This window comes from Chenopodium album, chromosome 3, assembly GCF_948465745.1.
Source record: "Chenopodium album chromosome 3, dcCheAlbu1.1, whole genome shotgun sequence".
In the NCBI taxonomy this organism is placed as follows: Eukaryota; Viridiplantae; Streptophyta; class Magnoliopsida; order Caryophyllales; family Amaranthaceae; genus Chenopodium; species Chenopodium album.
In genome coordinates this window covers 53,125,526-53,133,788 of record NC_137836.1, presented here as the reverse complement: position 1 = coordinate 53,133,788, position 8,263 = coordinate 53,125,526, and the positions used below count along the sequence as shown (strand labels likewise).

The 8,263-nt window shown below is 36.0% G+C and overlaps 1 long non-coding RNA gene across 1 annotated transcript; it reads right to left on the bottom strand.

The window, feature by feature from the left end:
- Positions 1-2,983: 2,983 nt before the first annotated feature.
- LOC145613954 (uncharacterized) lies at positions 2,984-6,931 on the bottom strand. Its single transcript, XR_014107027.1, has 5 exons — positions 6,749-6,931; positions 6,482-6,659; positions 3,691-3,960; positions 3,280-3,614; positions 2,984-3,173 (listed from the first exon to the last, which is right to left on the bottom strand). It is a non-coding gene; the product is annotated as an uncharacterized LOC145613954 (long non-coding RNA).
- Positions 6,932-8,263: the final 1,332 nt, after the last annotated feature.

Genomic DNA, 8,263 nt, shown 5'->3' with positions numbered 1-8,263 from the left:
TGGACCATTTGGGGATCCACCTATCGAAAAGAGGACGACTAGCTGGAATCCCAACGCACATTGCAAGTATCATCAAGGCAGGGGCCATCTCACTGAAAATTGTTGGAAGCTTAAAGAAGCTATCCAAGACTTAATTGATAATAATAAACTCCCATTGCCCCTTGAAAGAAAGAAGCCAAGTATCAATAATGCGCCACTTTCTGATTCTTTGGCTGTTTCTGATGAGGAAGACCATGGTGACCCCTCACCCTCATCAAACCAGTCAAAGAGATTCGTGCTATCGAAGAAGAGGAGGAATCCTTTTTCGATGCCATGAGTGATTTCCCTCCCGGATAAGAACCCGCAACTAGAGAAGAAGTATGGATTCTCATACAATCAATGAGGTAAGGAATGGACTTGTTACGTGAGGCTCTCGAATTCACAAAGAAACGAGAAAAGATGGTCCAAAGGAAACATGTCAACAACAAAGTTCCACCCATGGAGAGGAAGTCGTTTTCTCTCCAAGTAATTGACACACCCAAAAAGAGTAATAAGCCTTACACTCCAATTGGGACTTCCTATGCTAAAATATTCAAAATGCTCTCCTAGAGTGTTAAGATTAAACCTCTCAAACCGAGACCATTTGAATCATTAAAGAGAACGGATAGGTTATATTGTCCATATCATCAATCAGGAGGACATACTATAGAACATTGTTTTAAATTCAAGGATTTAATTCAAAAGTTGATTGATAACAAGAAGCTAGTCCAAATTCCCAAGAACAAGATGTTAGCATCAATGGAGTTTGGGACAGCGATGACGAGGACGTCTATCTCAAGGATATGGAAGAACCTCCACTGTTAGTGATATATCCAGTAAGTGACTTTTGGGATGAAGAAGATTAACCCATAGATGTTCTCACAAGATCTGGGAGAATGCAACTTCCCATCACCGCACAACCTTCCTACTACTCAACAAGTTCCTATACCAATTATAGAAGACAACGATGTTGTCAACAAATTTAAAAAGACCAAGGTTGAGATGAACGTAAGGAAACTTCTAGCTACATTCCGAGAACATGGGGTGGTGGTAATGAATGCTTTGGACAAGATAGGAATAGACTCTGAAACCACTCCTGAGGGGTTGGCTAACTTTCTCACGAGTGATCTTCCTAGTCCCATCAACTTGATCACCTTTTCTGACTAGGATCTACCTCCGAAAGGTGACAAACATTACAATGCTCTAAACCTCACAGTAATTTGCAAGAGAATGAATGTCCCAATGACTCTTGTAGATAATGGATCGGTAATCAATGTTTGTCCACTTAGAACTGCGAGGATGTAAGGAATAAGTGATGAAGATTTATTCCCATCAACGCAAGGAATAAGAGCCTACGACAACACTCGTCGCCAAGATCTTGGAAAAATTACCATGAATATAACGGCAGAAGTGATAGAACATGCCACTACCTTCCAAGTAGTGGATTTTAAGGCTTCCTTAAACCTATTGTTGGGACGCCCTTGGCTTCATGACCTTAAGGCCGTCCTTTCATCCCTTCATCAACAAGTAAAGGCTATAGTTGGAGGGATCCCTATTACAATTGTTGAAAATCCAATTATTAATGTGGAGCACAATTACAATGATGAAGATCTGTGGGGCTTTAATGAAGAGGTCCTTAATCGAGTAAGATGAAAGGACCCCTCTTTGCTATGACCTCCACTCTAATATGACAATAAATGTTATTCTTAGAAAACAAGGACACTTTCCTGGAATGATTCTTGGAAAGAAAAAGGAGATATCAAAACAAATGGGACTACCTGGCCTCCCTAAATTAGATACTTTCGGACTTGGTTTCGAACCAACTCTAGAAGATCTAAAGCAAGCCTGAGAAAAATCTAAGGCGCGTAGGAATGCTCGTACCCAAAATAAAGCAATCCCAATGGACCAATATCCTCTTACTCTTAATGGACAATTTATAAGAGAAGGAGAGGAATATCCATGCCACGAATTTCCTGAACCCTTTGTTGTAAATGGCATAAGGCAACCTGGGTTTGAAATCTTTCTAGATTGCTATTTTGTAAATGAGATTCCAACTCCTATCCACTAGGGGAAAGCACCCCCCTGCTTTGACTTAAATGTCATGGGACTCCTCATTGGGCGCGAGAAGAATGAGCCAAAATATATAGAGGACAATTCCTCGCTCATTCAAACAGTCCTACAAAGTGAGAACTTCGATCCTTCGTAGCTCATCACTCCAGCAGAGGGTTTAGTGCAAGGATGGCGCAAAACAGTAAAGGTGACTACTTCAAGCGGAAGAAAGATCTCCATAACAACACGATCAGGACCAATATTTGAAGAGTTGTCTGAGTTAGAGTCCCATTCAGAGTCTTCCCCTATCGAGTCTTCTAAGTCCTTAGCTGTAGCACCTTCTCCCTCTAATTCTTCTTTTTTAGCACCTACTCCTAGGATAGTTAGTAGTCAAGTCCCAACGGACATTTCTTTATTTGATGTAATGATGTCCGAATTCAATAATATGTATATAGTACAATTATTTAATATATTAAATAATACTTTCATTACTAATATAACGAAAAAGCAGAAATTATACGCTTACCTTCATTCTTATGTGTAGTAATTGTGGCTTACTCATTTTGAAAGCATTTCTTTTGAGGTGTGACCTATATACGTTGTAAGGTCTAAAAAAAATCATAAAAAGCATTAGATTAAACGAATGAAAATTAACTTTTAATCACATGCATATGAGTACGTAGTACTATGAATGTTGTGTACTAACATCTTCATTATTTTGGACAACTCTGTGTTTCGAGCATTCGGAGGTGATTGAATAAAAGAATCAAACTCATACAAAAGACTCATACGCAAATCAATCACATAGAGTACCCAATGATTCCTACATTTCAATAAACTTGTTTGTATTATTCACATGATTAAAATAATAAAATTATGAAAAAGTAAGGATTTCAAGGATCAGTAGTACATGCGCTTCCATATATGGAGCCAAAAGGAATTTGCATTGTGCATCCTTTTTCCTTAATTCAGTAAGAAAAGCATTTTTCAAATACATTTGGACTTCAAGGAAATCTTTCTTGATTTTAGCTGCAGAAATTTTTTAGGGGCATAAGAATTTGATTTTAGTCTTATGAAATAATGAGATATGCTCTTCAATTAAGTACCTGCATTTTACAGAAAAAATAAATAATTAGTAAAATAAATGGATCTAATAAAATATATTTCATAGTAAAACAAATTCAAATAACTTAAATGTATGTTAGTATTTACAATATGTAGACATGGATTAATGAAATATTAGCCCATGCTCCTCGTAGTAATTCAGAGACATCATCACTAGTAACATAAATTTGTGTGTCTTCCTCTTGATAAAACAATGGAGCCTTCAATGGAATTGTCGTAGTATCATAATCTCCACTTCCTGGAGTCATGCATGCAATAATACAACATAGAACACTGTTCACCAAGACTCTCAACAATATTTTCTGGAATAGTTATGCCTTTGCCTTTAATAGTTGAATGCTCTGAGTTAATAGGTCCGCAACTATCAACTTTCTCTTTGGTTTGCACCAAATCATTATCCATCTTTTTGCCAAAGTCATAACCTTCAAGAAAAGATAAATATTAATATAATTAAGGTACAAGTATCTTAGATCATTATGTAGCATATCAATGAATTACCTCATCAGTAAAGAAGACTAAATCTGCCAGCCACCCCAAAAAATAACCTTTCACCTGACCCAACTTAGTGATACCATCATCAGTCTCTTCTGGGAGATTTAGGTGAGAATAATCACTGTAAACATGGTCAACACTAACTCTGTAGATGTCACAATTCATTTTCTTGTTATGAATCACTCCACTAGGACAAGGTGCAGTCGTTCCATCGGCCACAATCACTGAGTTCCCACTGAACTCATCAACTAAAGCAAGACGACATTTAGTTGGGACCTACATAATTGATCATGTCGTAAGAAACCTGAAAGCATAGTCTAAAGTTAACAACTAATAAGTATGAGAAATAAATTAATAATGGTAGTGACTTGTTAGTTACTTAGTTGAATAAATTTAGTGCTTTTGTAATGCTTACTGCTATCGAGCACTGACACGTAAGAATCTATGTACAAAAACTGCTTTTTTGTGAAATTTGCCTCTGGAAAATGGGCTTGGGAGGGTTTATATGGGTTAGGAAAGGGGGGAGGGGGTTGCAAGTTAATCAGTTGATTGGCCTCATTTAGAATTATATGTAAACTGGAAGCATTTATAGACAAGAACAAATCAGCACAACAAGTTAATCATGTTGGTTGCTCCTAATTAAGCTACAAGTATACTAGTCATGCTGGTTGGAAGGCTATGTCTGAGCACAGCAGCTAAAGCTCAAGCTCGAATACTGCTAGTAGTGGCAACATCATGCTATGGATCGGGCTGAGGCATAGCAGCTAAAGCTCAGTCTCCTGTCCTCATGGTGTCTAATTTGTTTCATTAGTTGATGCTACTGATGTAGTAGACGATCCCTTAAGTTTGTTCAAGTTACTTGTCAAAGTGGTGGATGAGATTGGTGAGGAAAATGTTGTTCAAGTGTGTAACTTTGGGTTCCTTTTTTTTAATATATATGGCAGCTAGTAGACTAATGAAACCTTACTATCTGGTTTTTCTCATATAATATTTCTTGTATATGCTATAGGTTGTTACTCAGAATACCCCGAGTTATAAGACTGCTGGAAAGATGCTTGAAGACAAAGAAAAAATTTATTTTGGACCCCATGTGCTGCCTATTGTATAGATAGAATCCTTGCAGATTTCACAAAGATAAAGCTAGTTGGTGAGTGCATTGAGAAAGCTAAAAAAGTTACAAAATTCATCTACAACCGGATATGGCTGCTAAATCGTATGAAGAAGGAGTATACAGGGGGAAAGACATTTTAAGACCTGCTATTACAAGATATACTGCAAACGTTATTAGTTTACAAGGTATATTTGACCATAGGATTAGTCTTAAAGATTTGTTTCAATCAAGCAAATGGCTTTTGTGTCGATTTTCAAGATCAGATGATGGCAAGGATGTGGCAAAAATTGTTTTAAATGCTTCCTTTTGGAAGAAAATGCAGAATGATCACAAGGACCTTTACAAAAATCCATTGTATGACTAATAAAAGGTCAATACCACTCCAATAGCAAATTCCAGCAACAAAAGGTAAATACTAACTTTTATACAAACTGTCAGAGCAATATTTCTGGTCAGCATGTAAACCTATCTCAAAAATATATTAACCACACATATACGCTACAACCTGTGCCATTTCATCCAAGATCATCAAGTGCACACAAGAGGTCACTAAAATGACTTAAATGGAAATATAATGACCTTAGAAAAAAAAAAGGCACAAGGAGCACATCTGTATCAGATTTGGCTAAATAGCATCATTCCAGCAAGAACCCGAAGAAGGGAACATATATTAATTTAGCACATATGATGGCAAAAGGTGTCATACTAAAGGTAAACATATAAATGTACTTTGAGAATGAGTGAAATCATAAATCATTTTGTTGTTTTAACGCATATCAAGTTAAATTCTCACAGATATGAATGAAAAAATCTTAGATACAAAATTAAGAAGCTTAGATACAATCCATTGTATGAACAACAAAAGGTCAATACTAACTTTTATCTTCAACAAAAATATCAAATAGCAACAAAAAGAATACCACTCCAACGGCAAATTCTACAAACAATACCAACCAACTCCACAAATCTAAAATTAAGAAGACTAAGCAACGCTGAACAAACTATCCATCCTAACTCAGTTTTGAATTCAGTTCTGATTTTCAGTTCTGAATTCAGCTCTGAAAGTCATCTCTGAATTACGTTCTGATTTTCAGTTTTGAATTCAATTCGGATTTTTAGTTCTGAATTTAGGTCTGATTTTCAGCTCTGAATTCAGGTCTGATTTTCAGTTCTAAATTCAGGTCTGATTTTCAGCTCTAAATTCAAGTCTGATTTTCAGCTCTAAATTCAGGTCTGATTTTCAGTTTTGAAATTCAGTTCTGAAAGTCGGCTCTAAATTCAGTTCTGATTTTCAGTTCTGAATTCAGTTTTGAAATTCGGCTTTGAATTCAGTTCTGATTATCAATTATGCATTCAGTTCTGAAATTCGACTTTAAATTCAGTTCTGATTATCAATTCTGCATTCATCTCATGTGATAATAATTAAGAGTTCAATCTCAGTCAAATGAAGGTTTACCTCTAACAAGCGAGGACTTAGCTCCATTGGATTGGTTGAGGAAGATGGGGAAGGTTAAGCATCATTTACTTGCAAATCATTAGCAGGAATGTGTGGTATGAAAGCAGAAAGATAAGAATTTACAGCTGCTGCAATGCCTTCCTTTAATTTTTCTTCAAATTCTCGGGTTAAGTTCTCTTTAAATTAATCTAGTTCTTGTAATGAGCAACCATTTTTAGACATGTTTTTACCTTTTACCGGGCCAAATGCTTTTCTATAGCCGACACCAATCTCACATCCACCAAGTCCTTTCACAAATCCACGATGTTCCTTTTTCCCAAATGCTAAAGTAAGGGCATCAACGCCTCGCTCTGATTGTTTGCACTCTCCTTCCTTAGATTCCTTTGCTTGTTTTTGCAAGTTCTCTTCCTGTTTGACAAAACATAGAAAAAGTTAATTAGATGACCAGAAATCTGTAATGTCAGTAGATTTCTTTGTTTTGATAAACTATGACATACAACTATATTGGAAATTCGAATAGTCTCCGTATCTTTTGGGTCGATGCCCCATGTTCCATCTGGCAACCGCTTTTCATGAGCTAAAACCCACTCAAGAGCTCGACGATCAAAAATAGAAAACTGTTTCGACCCAAGTCATGGCGACATTTGTTTAACTTTGCATTTTCCTTCCCCTTTTCACTCTTTTCCTGTTTTTTTTTTAAAAAAAAAAAGAAAAGAAAAGAGAGTTAAACATTATCATATTCTTCACAATCAGTTTTTGTTTGATTAATTAACAATGCATGTGAATATGTAGTGTAGACACCCATTTGTGTCTCCCCAAAACCAAACCCAGTGATGAGTACCTTTCGCGTCGAATCATAATCGAATAAAGTGAAAGTGTGGAAAGTTTAGTGTTGCGGATAGTTTTAATTTTTTTCTCTTCTCTCTGTTTTTGAAAACCTATTTTAAGAAAACAGTCAATCCAGTTTGGTTGGTCCATGATATGGTTCCAATAGTAGTGTAGTTGGATGGGGCTTGACAAGAGCTTTCCAACGATATATTATAAGCCCAATTTCGATGAATATTGAGGAAGTTATGGCCAATTTACTAAATTGGGCCCGTTTTGAGCCTCATATGCGGCCCAATGATCTAGGGGATGGCCTAATATAGATTTATCATTCCTAATGCAATTAGGAATGGTTTTAGTCTTCTAGATTCTTCTACAAGGTTCTTTTCATTCCTAATTCAATTAGCATTGAAAAATTGACTTTTGTTGACTTTTCAGAGTTTTAATTAAAATCAAAGAGCATTTTTGAGGAAAAATAAGATTTTATCCTCCTGTACAGCAATTTTTATCTGATTTTAAGAAATAGCGTGAATTTCCAGATCAGCGCCAAACGCCAGCTGTAGCGCCTGGCACTACGCTTGGCGCCTGGCGCTAGCATTGGCGTCTGGTGCTAATGTTAGCGTCTAGCGCCAATAGCCAGCGTTGGCGCCAACATCGTTATATCTGGGCCAGAACTCTGTTTTGATATTTCATCTTTTTGGCTGATTTTTCTATAAATAACGTATTAAAAACTCCGTTTTCGATAACCAATTTTAATCCACAATAATCTACAATCTACCAACTCTCATCAAGATTCTCTTGATTTCTTTCTCTCTCTTTTCTAAACTAGCTTTTTCTCAAATACAAAATTCCGCATTCATTAGATCTAGACACACCTAGCCATATTCGAAGTTGCCTTCACCCTAGACGTTTAATTATTATTTAATTCATTAGATCTGAGGGTTTGTTCCCAAATCTCTCTTTTAATTATTATTTAATTTAATTATTGTTGTTTATTATTTTCCTTGAAGTTACTAACGCGTGTATTTTGTTATTAGAAAGAGGTACGAGGCATCAAAGTAAGTATTTTGATGGTTTTTATTGATATTATGATGTAGAAATCATGTTTAGGTTGTTATTATGATTCCTAGTATCATGTCTAGGGTAATTTTAATATTAAGTATGATTAAAAGTATGACTTCTTCTAT